Below are 16,698 nucleotides of genomic sequence, written 5' to 3'. Positions count from 1 at the left end.
GCTTCACCAGCTGTTTTTGGAGTACAGTTCCCAGTATCCCTGACCACTGGTCCTGCTAGCTAGGGATAATGGGAGTTGTAGTTCAAAAACAGATGGAGCCCCAAGTCTGGGAAACCCTGATATAATGTGTGTTATAAAATAGATGTAGGGAACCACTAGCTCTCCGCATGTTGCCAAACTACAACTCCTATCAGCCCAGAAAGCTTGACTGGTGGGCAGTGGTGCTTTTTTCTGGTAATACTCACCATTATGCACTACCGGCACCTCCCTGCCTAGCAGAGGATCTAATGCATGGACCCAGAATATCTCCTAAAATGGTAATCTTTGTCATTAAAACAAATGAAAACCTTTAGGCTAATATATTAAAACATTATCAACAATTTATTTGGGAGAGAGGGGTGTAACAACCCTATGGACCCATTTAATTTTGCTTTTCTACTTTGTCAGCTCTCTTTGAGAACAAATGTATTCAAGCTTGGAAATAATTTCAGGACCTAACCAAAATAGATTTTGGCTTCCAGCCTGCCTTCTGGATATAGACATCCATTTTTCCCCTGCAGCTTTATTAGGGGAGGAAAGTCAGTATTAATATAATAACTTGTACATGCAGATCACTCAGCGTGAAGCCAAAGCAAACTGGGGAAAACATGCTCACATACAAATCCGAGTATTTTGTTTATCTAGATGCTTTGGCTTACCCTTTCTTCAGAAGGATGTGTAGCCGTCACAACATGATAAAGCTATGATTGTTTAGCTGTGGCTCCTGCACTGCTGGGGGTGTGATCCCTCCCACCATTACAATTCTGTGATTCTATGATCATCACCATAATTGTGAAGGACTACCAGGGACAGTCCCACTTCGCTCTGTACATCCCTCCATATGGATGCAGGATTAGAGCCCTGGCTAGCAGGTCTTCCTGGTGGATAAATGCTGAGAGGGAAGCTTGCAGCCAGACAAGACCTGCCATTTCTCCTTCCCGCAGTGGGGCCTGATAAAACAGATGAGAAACTGCAGGGCAGAGACACAGCAGTTGGCAGTGAAGCTTCAGAGTTTCTTATACCTGAGGAGGAAGGGAAGCAAAGCAAAGAGGCATTGAGAGCCTGGCTGGAGTTCTAGCTGAGATGAAGCCCAGAAGGTGGCAGGGAATGGGAAGGCTTCACCCTTCCTGACCCAATAGAGAGCCACTACCAGCCAGAGGAGACGGTGCTTGACTTGATGGACAACTGCCAATGTTAAAATGATATCAGGTGGAAAGACAGGAAATTACAAGGGTGCAATAACCCTGAGTCAAATCAAGATGCTCGGGGTTTGTGTTGTAGAGGTAATGCTCCACTTTGTGAAGGCATACCTCGCACCAGACATGCAACAGTATGTCAAGGAGCGTTGTGCCTGCTTTCCCTGACCTTTTGCCTTCTTGGCTAGAAAACAGGGTTTTCCCCCTGACATTTTGTCCTTTCACAATTTGTTTGCTAGACATATTGCTTGGCTGGAGCATGGCGGGGAACACAGACGTAATCAAGTATTGGGGGGAACATTCGAGGGAAGCACCTGATGACACGTGTATTTGCTAATGCTGGAAATGTGCTTAGATGAAAATAGGTTAAGTTCAGGGTGGTTTCACTACTGTTTCCAATTGTTGACTTCTGCTAATAAAAGGAGCCTCTGTAGAGCTAGCCAGCAGCTTGCTTGGAGCATGCTTGCCAGCTTGCTCCTGCACAGCTCACCTGCATTACCAACTCCTGTCTCATGCCTTCACTTCAGTGTGTGTGTGTGTTTACATTTCTGAGTTAAAGCACTATAGGAACAAGGCACCCTGAGCCAGAGAGGCAATGCTGTATCCCAAAAGTCTCAGATCCCAGGCCTATTGCCTAGGGGCCCCCAAAAAAGAGGTAGGAGAAAAACTGCTGCAGACATCCTTTGTTCTAAAAGTGAAACCAAACTGACTACAGTGGTAACCTCGGTTTACGAACTTAATTCGTTCTTGAGGTCCGTTCTTAAACTGAAGCTGTTCTTAAACCAAAGCGCTTTCCCAAAGAGGCCTCCTGCTGCCGGTGCTCTTCCACCATTTGGCCTCCGTTCATAGACCAAGATAAAGTTAGCTAACTGGAACACTACTTCCGGTTTTGCGGAGTTCTTATGCCAAATAGTTCGTAAACGGGGCTGTTCTTAAACCGAGGTACCACTGTATAAGGGGAACACTCTGGAGTAGCTTATGGGAAATGTGAGGAAGGCAGAGTTTGCTTTGAAGAACAGACCTAGCTTTTAAGAATTTACCTGGGCTTCCCAATCACAGTGCTTTGGGTGAGGACTGTTGAGTGAAATAGTTTTTGTCTCATGCAATTGTTGCTCCATTGCAAATTCTGTCTCTCTGGAACAGGGTGGTTCCTTCCTCCTACCTCTCACCCTTTCCAATAATTTCCTGTTTATATTAAGCACCCAATCCTATTTTAAACGACAAGAAGAAAACAAAAGAATTAAAGACTCTCTATTTGTCTGTGCTTTGGCAGATTTCTGACCCAGGGGCACCTCTCTCATGTCAGCAGTTTTCATACTGACTGCCCACCAAACAATGGGAGAGGCCAAGTGATCTGCCCTGGAAGGGTCAAGTCTATAGCCTTGTTGAAGAAAGCATTGCAATTGTCACTCTGGAATTTGGCAGGCTCCATCCCTCAGAAGCGTCAACCATGCATGCAAATTGCATCCAGTTCCGATAGAAAATGGAAAAGTTTAGACTTTTTAAAAAATGTATAAAAATAAAAGTTCAAGGTGCCTGCACACTCACACAAAACCCTGAAAGCTATCTGCCAGTAATTTTGGCATGTTCCATCCATTCTGGAGGAGCTCCTGTGCCTGCAAATTTCACCCACTTCTGTCAAGAGGAAACTAAGGTAGATGTTTTTAGATTCCCCCTCATAGTGAACGGTGGGATACAGATATTTGTTTTTCGCTAAGGTGATTTTGGACCTGATTCATGAGTTAAGTCAGACAGATCACAGATTTGGAACAAATCAGTCTGCTTCTCAAAAGCTATGGCTACAGATCTAAACCAAATCTTGAGGGTGGTGTGTACTGCTGCTTTAACAAAAACAAAAAAACAAAAAAACCCCTCTGCCTGACTGTGGAGATTTTCTGCTAGTTGGAATAAGATCAAGGGTAGCCAGAAGTTTAACCATAATCCACTAATAGATTTCTGGGGGATTTGTAGTAGATCATCAATATTTCCTGACTCCCAATTGTCTAATAATTGGAATATCTAAAAACACAGGGTTGTATCCAATGTTCTTAGGCCTAATTTCATGTGGGTGACAAGGAGGGCACATGTTCACACAAAGTGTCATCGTTATTGCCCTGCTGCAAAGAGGTATTGTAGGGTGCCTGAACATCATGACGACAATCTGAGAAAAAGACATGATTATACTTAGGTATTAGATATGCTAGCACATGTCGATGTGTGTCCATGTGCATCTCTGCAAACAATAATAAGAACATAAGAAGAGCCCTGCAGGATCAGACCAAAGGCCCACCTAGCACAGCAACCTGTTCTCACCATGGCCAACTAGAAACCCCTATGGGAAGCCCACAAGTAGGACCTATGTGCAACAGCAATTCTCCCCACTTGTGATTCCCAGCAACTAGAACATAGAACATAGACGTCGTGCTAGTAACCACTGATATCCTCCTCCTCCATTAATTAGTCTACCACTCTTTTAATGCCATGAATTATTCTAATGCTCTTCTAATGCCATCAGTGTAGGTGGGCATTACTATATCTTGTGGGCATTACTAACCCTTTGTTCTCCTGGTGGAAATACTTCACATAACCCTATCAGGGTTTCTCATAAAGCCTGTTTGGGTCTTCAAATCGACAGCAGCAAAGAGATGTCTTCCAACATTTCAGATACTACAAAAGTCCATGTGTGGCTGTATGCATGCATTTATTAAAGTCTAATTATATATTTATCTTGCCTGTTCACAGTGAAGGCACTTAAGGTGAATGATGTCAACATACGTTAAAAAGAGAGGAAGCGAGTGCAGTGTTATCACATAAGGAGCTGCTGCCTGATCCTGATGGCAAGCTGTGCGCAAGTTGATGCCTTGGTTCGCATTTCTATGGATGCACACTAATCTACTGCCAAGCTACATTCACCTCCCGCCTAGAGATGGAACATGAAGATGGCAATGTTTACATTCCTTTGAGTCCATTTGTAGGCAGAACATCCACTTTGCACACAGAAGGTCTTGGGTTCATTTCACGGCATCTCCAGGAGAGACTCCCTATCCGAAACCTTGGGAAGTCACTGCCAGTCAATGTGGATAATACTGAGACAGATGGACCAATGGTCTAGCTCAGTATAAGGAAGCTTCCTGTGTATCTCAAATAAACTATTGTAGCACTGGAGAAGGTGCAGAAAGGGCAACCAAAGCAAGTGTCCAAAAATAAATTGTACATTTCTTGCCCCGCCCAATTTTTCCTGCAGCCCCACCCACCAATGGCAAAAGGGAATGTGGCCCTTGGACAAATAGAGAGGTTCTCCACCTCTGTCCTATTCCATTCCCCCAACCTAAATTCCTTGCCACTCCAGCAAAAAGTGTTATTAGACCTACATAGGAGAAAAAGACAAGAGTTTTGATTTTGGGTTGTTTTTTCCCCCTTTTCCAGGTCTAATAACAGAGTGGGAGGAAAGATCCTAGAGTAATATACTTTTCCTCACTGCTCTGATCAAAACTGGAGCCTCCTGTGGTGCCTTCAAAGTTGAAAGAAAGGACCAGAGTTCTCATCATGGATAGAATCATAGCATTGGAAGAGATCTTAGAGAACATGTAGTCAAACCCCTTTCCTCAGTGCAAGTTCCATAATGCAGGTTGCATCTATGACATCCCTGATAGGTTGCATCTATGACATCCCTGATAGGTTACCTTGCATTCAGTGAAGGGAAGCCCACTACCCCTTGGGGCATTCTGTTCCAGTGTTGAGCTGAAAAAGAAAGCTACTTTGAAGAATTTCCTTTGACTATTCCCCACTATTTCTTTTCTCTGTGGCAGTTGTCATTTGCCCCCAATCATGACTTGGAGCAAGGCGAAAAGTCTCAGACACTACAGACAATACAAAATATTGGCCAGCTTGCTGGTACAGTATTTGCTGCTGCTTGGAGTGGTCACCAAAGGAGTGGGGAGACTTCGGGTACTCAAAAGAACCTGTGCTACTTCTGACTTTGGTACTGGTGAGCCCCTTCCCCTCACCCCAAACAAACTGTTAGAAAAAAATTCTCCTCCACCTAGATAAATTTGTGATACGGTGTCCTTCAGTTCCTCTGTCCACAGATCAGATGGAGAATATCAAGAGGCCAGCTGTGCATGGTTTAGGTCTGTTCTGTTATTCTTGTTCTGGGAAACTTTTCTTCTGTTTCAACTTTTAAATGCATGCTGAAAACTTTCCTGTTTCACTAGGACTTATGCAGGCAATTAAAACACATCTTTCTGCAATGGTCTGTTTCAACTTTTTTAATATGATCTTTACGGTACGGTTTTATATCTTTTTTGTTGTAAACAGCTTTGATTTCTTTTTATGAAATAGCAGTCTATAAATAAATAGCATTTTGCTGACATTGGCAATTACCACAAATTATCATCTTATTAATTATGTTTGTTTGTTGCTTACTGTATGAAATGCCTCAATGTGACTTACAACTCTAAAAATATATCCATGCAAATACTCAATAAAAACACCAGTAAGAATAAAACAATGCTACTTCTTAAAAGTTATTATCCTGCCATATTATAAGAAGGATAAATCCTACCCAAACCCATCGAGATTCCCCCCCACACACATGATGTTTATCTACCAACATGCAAAAACAGTACGTGGATTACATTAAAAAGAAACACCATTCAAAAGTAATATTGAGAATATCCTAAGCACAGTGAAATCAAAATGATTTGTTGTTGTTTTAAGTAGTGTTTTATCCATGAGTAGGGATGGGGGATAAATTCAATTCAGTTTGCATTTTAAAGCCAAATTTATCAAATTTCCACCTTCTGAAACAGTATGAAAACCGAAACATATCCATCCTATGAGATTCACACTTTTCTGAATGCTGTGATGCAGTTTTCCAACCTAACAATGTTTACGAAAACACATATCTTAGGGGGGAAGGATACTAGTAGAAATAGCATACATGAATTCATATTAAGGAAAACTGCTTGCCAAAATGTGTACATTAATCAAAACTGTACACCCAAAAAAGTGTGTGTTAGAAGAAATTCACACTATAATGCTAAAAAAAACCACCATGATGATTTAAACAAGCAAAAGGATCACAAATTGCTGCAGAAATGTGGGGAACTGACTTTCAGATTGGAAAAATGATAGAAGTGAAACTGACGGATCCTTTTATCCCTTACAGATCAACAGTGTAGAGCATGGAATTGGAGAGCCAGTGAAAGACACAAAAGCGAGTCTGAACACACTGTTGCCAACATTCCGCATTAGCATTAGCGCTGCTCAGATAGACTGCTCCTATGAAAGCTTGCATGTAAAAGTTGTTTGCCGCTGCCCAGTGTCATATTACCAATAGGAACATGGGGAGCTGCCTTCTACCACATCAGACCATTGGTCCACTTAGCTGTGTGTTGTCTACGCTGACTGACAGTGGCTCTCCAGAGTTTCAGGTAGGGCCTGCTGGATTAGATGAAAGGCCTGTTGTTATGTACTGAGGACTCTGAGTTTATTTCACATGTCTAGCCCAGCAACCTATTTCCCTCTGTGGTCAATCACATGCTTCTGGGAAGGCTTTGAACAGTGTATAAAGGAAAAGGACTCTCCTTTTTATTTGTTCCTCAGAATCTGGTGCTCTTAAGGTACACAGCCCCTGAATATGGGAGTTCTATTCTTAACTGTCAGAGTTAATCAGAACTGAGCTCTGTTAGGTGATGTAAACAGTTCGTCTAGTCCACCTTGAGGTCCATGGTGGTCTACCAAATGCTTTCTGGAAGCCCTCCTGTTCTGTTGCCTATTAGTTGCGAAGGCTATGCGGAATGTCTATATCCTGAAGTGATATGCCACTGAGTACCATTGATGGTGGGTATCAGCACTGTTCTGAATTTGCTCCTTGTGGCATCCAGTGCTGAAGTTGGTAATTGTAGCTACCAACTTCCTCCCTGATCTCGGACAAGGTTTCACAAGCTTCTCAGTTCACTGACTCCCTTTATGAGCTTGTAAAGTGGTAAATGACCACAGCCCAAATTCTTAGGAATGTAAATTGAATAAAGCCAAGTAATATCGCCAATCACCACCACCAGGAAGGAAAATAAGGAATGCTGTTGTATTTCGGAATCACGGGCAAGGGAGAGACACTCTGTACATGCCTGTGCCTTTTATATCCTATTTCTAGTTCCTACATTTTTCACACCATATCTCATAAGCTTCATTTCCACTCTGGGCCCTTTTCCAGCCTCTTTCAGCACTTAGGACTTTTATTCACACACACCTCTGAACAATCTTGTCAGCCCCCAAGAGGTCAGTATCAACCACTTTGAGAAACCCTGATCTAAGAACATAAATAAGAGCCTTCTGGATCAAGCCAATGGCCCATCTAGTCCAGAATCCTATTCTCACAGTGGCCAACCACATGTCTCTACTGGGAAGCCCCCAAGCAAGACCTGGCTGCATGAACACTCTTGTCTTCTGTGGTTTCAAGCAACTAATATTCAGAAGCATACAGTGGAGGCACAGCATAGCCTTTATGGCTAGTAGATCTAGAGAACCTGTTTCGCTGTGCTCCAGAACAGGTGTTTCTTCCAATCTGCCCTATTCAAAGCAGATCTGGCCATTTCTGGTAACTGTTGTGCTAAGTCCTGGCCTGGAGGGATTGCAACTGCAGCAAGGCCCACAACAGATAACATAGTAGCAAAGGGCTATCAGGTCTTAGTCATTCTGAGCAAGATGCTTGAAGCAGCAGTGCAGGAGAAATGGAAGGAACACTGGGGGTGAGGGAGAGTGCCTGGGTGCCTATGGAAGTGGCAGAGGGCAGGAGATGGATCGTGGTGCCTTCAGAGACTGGAATGTTCATATGAGGCTGTAGACAGCTTCAGGGAGAAATAGGGCAACAAGTTCTTTTTCCACCCAGATACTTAAGCCTTTTAAAAGCTCCATGTTCAAGGACCTGTCAAACCATCTTTCCCAGCAGGGAGAGCAGTACTAATGACAGGAGAGCACTTCAGCTCAGGTATCAAAACGAACCAAGGGTGTCCATGGTCTGCTCACTAAATCTGAGGTTAAACATCCGTTTGCTAGGCTCTTCTGGGAAAGCCAAAGTTTAATTGCAAAGATCATTTTGAGGAAGGAAACACAATCCTCTTTCAAGACCAATGTTGCTACTCAGGGGAAATAAGGATGTCTGAAAAACGAGAGGGGGGAGCGAATCCCTTTGAGTTGAAGAAACTGGAGACTTAAAAACTGCTTCCTTCCTTCTTTAGCGGAATGAACTGAGATGAAATAATATGCCTGTTTTTGTGAACCTTGCCATCAACACTTTTTTTTCCCTAGGTCAGTGGTAAAACTGCCAAATTATAGGGTAAAATGAAAACACTGTTATGAGAGAGAGAGAGAGCTAGCCACAGAGGAGGGGAGTTGTGCTATGGCAAATGTATACATACAGTGCAAAAAGGATTATGACTTCTGTCTTTATTTTATTTTTAAAGGAGGTTAAGGGAAGGGTGAGAAAGAGGAAATCTGATAAAACTTAAGATCTTGAAAAATCCAAGGGGAAGAAATCCTATTTGCAAATGTGTTCCTCACTTTGATCTCCAAGAACTGTAGGTCAAGCTGCTTTCTTTGTCATCATTTCTGCAAACCAATATGGTTCTGGCATGACAGCCAGAAGTAAGTTTTTCTCTAAGGGGCAACGTGTTAGATGACGCTCTGCATAATGGTAGTTTCAGAAAGGCTTCTTTTTTCAGCAAGGAATAATATCATCCCAAACGTATATTTCAAGAGGCCCTATGGTTAAGGGTTTGGGAGACACTACAGAGCTGCAATAGCAACCAAGCAAAAATGGAGATAGATGTTATTTATAAAGTGCTGCAAAAATGTATGTGCTTGCATTTGGGGTAGGGGGGGTTCAGAGAAACACTGGCCTCTACTTGTGCTCTTCAGAACATAGGGGTAACAGTCTCTCTTGCACACACACACATATATGATCTCCCTTTTCAAGTATACCAAATCCAGGCTTCACAGTGCCTCAGCCTCCTAGCACAATCTTCACACACACACACACACCCGCATGCTTGAGACAGCACGGATAATTTTCATCAACCCCACAGATACTGCCTCCGTAATGCATGCAATTGCTAATGTCTCAGGAACAACGGTGGAAGAAGGAAAAGAAAGAAAGAAAGTTGTTCAGTTCTGACTTAGGCAGTGATGGATGGATATTTGCAAACACTTTTCAACGTGCCAATAAGAAGGGAAGGAACACTCACCTCACATACATAGTTGCACATGTAATCAGAACTCCAATTTGAGAGAGGCAAAGTCCTCCGCAAATCCAGTGAAATATTACCAGAAAACTGTATTGCAGCTCTGTGAAGCAGATCAATCCGTCTCCTAGCGCCCTGCTCCGTTAATCCTCCTTCTACCACCCAGATTTCAGTATACAGAAGCTGTAATCCTCCTGCATCCTCCTTCTCGCAGCTCTGCTCGTCTCTAAGCTCAGCACTTGAATACCTCCAGCTGTTTATATCAGTAACTAACCGAGCCCTAAGAGAGCAGACCCACTTCGCACATGCTCACTGCGGACCGGGCTTCGCCACTGCACAAGCCGGAGCTCTCCAGGGTCCTAAGTGACTCACCCAGCCACCGTTCAGTACAGCAGCACAGGATGCAAAATATCACTTGTGTTGACTTTGGTACTTGGGGAAATAAGAGCACTGCCTTGTCTGTTTTGATTGCAAGCTACAGGAAAGAGAAGGACACACACACACGGTAGGAAATGGCATCCATATCAGCAGCTTGGATCTGTGTGATGGCATATAAAGGTTTTCCCCCTCCCCAAACATCCCCAGGAAGCTGTTAACATTTCTACCGCTTATGACCACAATTTCTCCACAATCGTTCTGCCTCTCTTCGTGGGTTTTTGCAAAGCTGCTGAAGATGACAGTTGCATAAGCAATGCCTTAATGCTATTACTATGCTGAATGTAAATCAAATCATATAAATCTGCATGAATTTTATTTGTTGTTGTTATTTTTTATTTTATTTTTATCATTGTAATACAGCTTCATCTGGTTCAAACAGCTACAGCCATATCTAGATTGGAATGAGTTGGCCACTATATTCCATACTTTGGTAACCTTCAGACTGGATTGCTGCAATGTGCTCTGTGAGGGGCTGCCCTTGGTCCAGGTCTTGAAGTTTGAGCTGGTGCTGAATGCTGCTGAGGAGGGCAGTGGCTGGCAGAATGTGACAACTCTGCTAAAAACTCTGCGATGACTGTCCATAGTCTACTGGGTTCAGGTTCAAAGGCTGGAATGACTTGGGCCCAGGATACCTTAAGGATCACCTGAACTCTTATATCCCAGCTTGATCATTTAGACCATCCGGAGGAGCACTGCTTGGTGTCCCCTGTGTTACCAAGGCCCCAAAGACCTCAACTAGAAGTCAAGCATTTAGTGTCACTGGTCCCACTGGTCACTGTGGAAAACCCTTATATAAGCCAATTATATAAATAAATATATATCCAATTTTTTAGATTGCTTTTATGTATGTTGTTGTTTGGTATATGGTGATATTGTAGATCACCTCAGCATGCCTCATGGGAAATGAGTCATAAATGAAATAAAAGCTAATAATTTAGTCTTAGCTATCTGTGTGTTCTTGCAAACACCTGCTTCCACCATTTGGTCTAAGATTGTAAACAACTGCTTAGAAAATTTACCAAGAGACATGGAGAGATTTTGGATGTGATAGAGCGTGTTCTCCCTAACAGAGAGCACATGTTGCGGTTGGGGAAACAAACCACCCTCTCGTGACTAGGCAAATTTGGTGAGGAACCCAAGCCTTTAAGTGGTTAAATTGGATTGCTGGGGAATTTTGATTGTAGCCAAATTGGAGGAGGGGTTAGAGTCTTTAAATACAGGGGCCAGACGTGGGACGTCCTCTTGGCCGTTTTGCATCGGATAGCAAGTCTCGCTCAACAGAGATGCAGTATATTGATGCAATCGGGATGTTATTTTCTTTTTTAAAATAAAATAAAATGGTGCTGATTTTTCTTTAATTAGTTTCTTTTAACTGACTATATATAATTTTAAAAGAACAGTTAAAAATGTAACAGTCCATTCATGATGTCTATACTCTGCTTCCCAGGTTGAAGGCAGTGATGCTTTAGAAAACTGCTTGCTGGAAACTGCAGAAGGAGAGAGTGCTCTCTTCTGCCCATGTTCTGCTTTGGGGCTTCTCATGGGGTCATCTTGTTGGCCTTCATCAGAACAGTCTGCTGGACTGTATGAGCCATTGACTTGATCCAGCAGACTCTTCTTATGTTCTTATATACTCAGCCTGGTGGAGATGGAAAATATACCTGGAAGTGAGTCGCAGTCAGGAGGGTGGATCTGCCTGATAACTTGGGGACAGAATGTGATGGACATCCACCCTAGTTTTATTCTATTCCTAGCATAAATATTGCATCCATATCCTTCATCATAGAACTCAAGGCAGTATTTACAGCAGGGGTTGCAAATATGGTGCCTCTGGACACGAGTGTACCTGGCAGAACCTCCTATTGTGCCCACAAAAGGTCTCAGAAAATAACTCCTCAAAACCCCACAAGACATGAGAGACTTTGTTCTCCTTGCTCAGTTCCTCTTTGCACTGTCTTGACCTCTCCTACGTTAAACATGTCCTGCTTAAAACATGTCCACATTGCAGTGGATGCCAGATTTGGACATCCACCCTCCCACCCATTTTGGACAGTTCTGTGAGCAAGTGTGGGGTCTCCCTCACATCCCGTTCATAGGGTGGACTGATGATGGGCACCCTCATACTATTCTGTAGCCCTATATCTTATTCTGCTCTTTTGGATGTGGAAGCCATTTGCATCATTTCACACACAGATCATAGCTGTCAACGTTTCCGTTTTTTTAAGGGAAATTCCCTTATTCCGAATAGGATTCCTCACAAGAAAAGGGAAAAGTTGACAACTATGACACAGATGCACCACGGCAGCCATTTTGTACTGTCCCACACCCCTACAGCAGCCATTTTAAATTATGCCATACAGCCACATTTCGTTACTGACACCCATGGTGCTTTCTCAAATCTCCAGATATGTCTATGTGCCACAAAAGTTTGGTGACCTCTAGTTTACGGGGTCCCAGGCAGTTTTCCATCCAGGTTAAGAATCAAATCCAGCCCTGCTTAGCTTCAACATGGTGGGTGTACCATGCACCCTCAGACTTTGCCCTATTATCTTTAAGGTGCATGTAGAAAGTTTATACCGAGCCAGACCAATGGGCCATTTTTCTCAAGAGCTCAGTACTGTTTACATTGATTGGTAACAGCTATTCGGAGTTTCAGACATGGGCCATTCGCAACCCACATGGAAATACAAAGGGTTGTGCTTTCTCTCTCTCTCCATATTTTAAAACATCCTGCTCATATTCTATCCCTAACAGCATCTAATGTAGGTGTGGTAGTAACTTGAGAGAGAACCTCCACAGTGGCTGCACCCAGATTTTGGCACTCCCTGTGTTGAAAGGCAGGAGGATAAAATGACGGTGACTTTTAAAATCCACTAATCCCTGCCAAAATGACCTGGCTTCTCTGTTTCAGAGCAGCTGTTCCAACCATGTCTCTCAAGCATCTCTCAGATGAATAAGCAGCTAAGATATCCCATGACGGATTCTTGTCTACCAGGGTTAGAGACTTCTGCCAGTTTACACCTTTTCCTTCTACAGATGGGGGGGGGGAGTGTTAATAGTCAATCTCCACAGGTGTGCCTTGCTTACATGTTGAGTACATCAAACCTACCACAGTCACACTAGTGTATCCTCTTACATTCCCACAGCACCCCTTTTTATTTTATTTTGCAGGGATAAAAAAGACGCCTTACGAATTTTGACATCAATTTATCAGCAGCTAAGGAGCATGTTTCAGATCCGGAACTCACTATGAACATCTCCCTCGTTCTCTTATAATGGCAATGGCTGTTGGCTTAAATATATATATATCTGACAGATCAGAGGGAGCCAAGAGTAGAAAAAGAGAGAGAGGAAACCCCACCAACATTAGAATATACAGTCGTACTTTGAAGTTGAATGGAATCTGTTCCGGAAGTCTGTTTGACTTCCAAAATGTTTGGAAACTGAAGCTCCAGCAGTCAATAGGAAGCTGCAGAAGCCCCATTAAACATTTAGCTTCCAAAAATAGTCACAAACCGGAACACTCACTTCCGGGTTTGCGGAGTTCAGGAGCCAAAAGGTTCAAGAACCAAGCTGTTCGACAACCTAGGTACAACTGTATATAATAAAAGAAGGACAATTTTGTTCAACAACTTAAGTGGGTTCCAAAGATGAAGGTGCTATTAGGTAGCCTTGGTGGCTAGCAGAGGCACCAAGTCATTCTGAAGATTGGGGGGGGGGGGTCCGGTGCAAGCCGTGTGTGTGTCATCATGCCCATTAAGGTGGGCTTTATAATTACCAAATGGCTATAGCCGACAGAAGAGGGAGGAAACAACAGCACTAGCATCTAAGAAAAGCCTTTGCCCATCTCCCTTTAGGCAGAGCATAGTTAAGATGGTTACAGCATTAAATCAGGGTTGGGTTCCCTGCCCTCCTTCCCCCCCGCCCCCCCATGCTGTGCTGACTCAGTCATTCATTATTGGGAACTGACAGCAGCAATTAGCAAGCGGCCGACATGGAGAGCAACGGCGATCACACTGATCCAGACTCCAAATTAGAGCAATGACAGTGTGCTTTGTTCCTTCATGGGTCAGCTCTTGTCGTTAGCATTCCCCACCTCCCTGGCATCAGAAGGAGAAATAGTAAAGACACTGCAATTAGTCTATCTCGGTCAATTTCAACTCCATTAGCATAATGTTTCAGGGCAGAAGACAGTCAAGCCAATTAAGAGTGACCACCACCACTCCAGTGGGAGGGGGGAGTTTTCCTCTAAAGGACGCAACCAACAAAATTAAGAGAACTGTCAGGCTGCCTCAGCCAAAGATGAGAGGAGTGGAACTGTAGATTATTCGCAACAGAAACATGAAAGATTTGGAAATCATGTGGCGGTCCATTGCTTCATTGCGACAAAAAGCTGAAAGAGGTGATTGAGTACAGTGGTACCTCGGGTTAAGAACTTAATTTGTTCTGGAGGTCTGTTCTTAACCTGAAACTGTTCTAGACCTGAGACACCTCTTTAGCTAATGGGGCCTCCTGCTGCCGCTGCGTCGCCGCTGCACGATTTCTGTTCTTATCCTGAGGCAAAGTTCTTAACCTGAGGTACTATTTCTGGGTTAGCGGAGTCTGTAACCTGAAGCATCTGTAACCTGAAGCATCTGTAACCCGAGGTACCACTGTAATTGTGTACCAAGACCCAATCACTCTCTATATGGTGAAATAACCATACAAGACAACAGAATATAGGTTTTGGGCTCAAATAGGCCATGACTTTATTAGATAAAGATGTGAACCGTTTGGCATAGGCACTGGGTGAAGCCATCTAATTAACTCCAACATGTCTGCTGGGAGTGAAAGGTAAAGGGACCCTGATCATTAGGTCCAGTCGTGGACGACTCAGGGGTTGCGGTGCTCATCTCGCTTTACTGGCCGAGGGAGCCGGCATACAGCTTCCGGGTCATGTGGCCAGCATGACTAAGCCACTTCTGGCAAACCAGAGCAGCATACGGAAACACCGTTTACCTTCCCGCCAGAGTGGTACCTATTTATCTACTTGCACTTTGATGTTCTTTTGAACTGCTAGGTTGGCAGAAGCAGGGACCGAGCAACGGGAGCTCACCCCATCATGGGGATTCGAAATCCCCGGGAGTGTATCTAAGGGTAAACCACAACATGAGGGGCCCTATGACTTGCATCAAATAGAAGTCCCCACTGGAGGAGTTCTAAGGCCCTAACCCCATCAGGGCATCAGACAGAAACAACTCCTCACGAATCCCTTTAACCTGACCATTTAAGATAAGCGGGCTTCCATGGAAAAACATGAGCCAACCTGAAGCAAAATATCAGAATGGCAAGATAATAACCCACTTTGGATGTACATATCTTGCGTTTTTGAAACTCGGGCATCATTTTGTGTGTAAAGTGTTTGTTCTGTGTGCTTTAAATAAGTTGCAGAACACACAATATGCTATGTGTAGCGGGTAAATTATTTTGCAACATGATGCACCTGAATGTCATCTAAAAATAAGCATGATCTGTTAAAAAGCCCTTACCTACATATTAACATCTATCTATAGTCTGAAGCAGGGGTGTTCATGGGATTTGGCCAAAACCTGAAGTCTGAAGCAAATTGGTCTGATTCAGTGGATGGCGGCAGACAGACCCACCTCCTGGAATCTCCTCAAGGAACAGCACTGATAACATGGGTAAAAAGAGGAGTAGAAACGCCAAAAGACCGACGATGCTCTTGAGCGACAATTTATCAACTCCCAAAGGAAAAAGGGAGCTTGTTTGTTTTGGAAAGGATTTTTGATTCCCAGGCGGGGCCAGTGACAGGGCACGTTTTTCCAAGCCCAGATGCGAATATATTCTCACCTCTGAAAAGAAGCTTAAAAGAAGGAGAGATACAAAATGATTCTGAAAGAACAACTGTTCCTTTTACAGTCATTAGTTTGGGAAGCTTCATTGAAAAGCAAGGCATTTTTGAAATGTCACGGCCAGTTACCAAGCAACAACTGCAATATCCCTGCTGCATTCACAAGAACACACTTTGAAATTTTGGAGCTGGCATGAACAGAAGGGAGCTGCAGGAAGAAAAGCGTTGTACCACCCTCCAAAAAGAGTTGGAATGGCAAAGAATAACAAATGAAGAAAACCCTGACATGTGTCCTCCTTCCAATAGCTCTCTGCACTTCTCTTTAGTTCCTTTCGAATTGCAACTGTTCTTAATTTTGAGTTTTTAAGGCTTCTCCAGATACAATTGCCCTTCTTCTCCTACTCCTTTTTATTATAGTTCTTTGTATTTGTCAGGGACTCTTCCAAAACAGAGTTGGACAAATAATCTGCTGCTGATTCATTTCACTTTGACACTTTAAATTCATTCTGTCACATTTCTGAATTAATCTGCAATTAAAAAGAAAGAAAATTGCATTTAAATGCATGGTGTATCTGATCAAAACACACATGTTAACATGATTTTTTTATGCCCCCTTTTTAAAACCATTAACTCCATTAGAACATTTGGAAAGTGTGGAATATGAAGGATAGTTAAATTCCAAACCACACATCAGTTAGCACACTTGAGAGCTAGTGTGATGTAGTGGTTAGGGTTGGACCAGGGTTCAAATTCCCACAAAGCCATGAAGCTGACTGGGTGTCCTTGGGCCAGTCACTGCCTCTCAACCTAACTGACCACACAAGGGTGTTGTGGGGTTTAAATGGCAATGGGGAGATGCAATGAGGTCAAGTGGTGGACCTGTAAAAGGGTAAAAGAGTATTGGGAAATAATTTATAATGAATTGGGAAAA

General features: G+C 43.3%; 1 protein-coding gene across 1 annotated transcript in view; it reads right to left on the bottom strand.

Annotated features, from left to right (window-relative positions):
* WSCD1 (WSC domain containing 1) overlaps positions 1-9,986 on the bottom strand; it is a 41,806-nt gene extending 31,820 nt beyond the window's left edge. Inside the window, exon 1 of the mRNA XM_079955634.1 lies at positions 9,482-9,986. The gene's annotated coding sequence lies outside the window, so the exon portion shown is untranslated. The remainder of the gene's footprint in view (positions 1-9,481) is intronic.
* Between the last annotated feature and the right edge of the window lie 6,712 nt (positions 9,987-16,698).

Source organism: Podarcis cretensis (genome assembly GCF_951804945.1).
Source record: "Podarcis cretensis genome assembly, chromosome: 15".
In the NCBI taxonomy this organism is placed as follows: domain Eukaryota; kingdom Metazoa; phylum Chordata; class Lepidosauria; order Squamata; family Lacertidae; genus Podarcis; species Podarcis cretensis.
The sequence above is the reverse complement of the archived record's forward strand: the minus strand, read 5'-3'. Positions and strand labels throughout refer to the sequence as shown.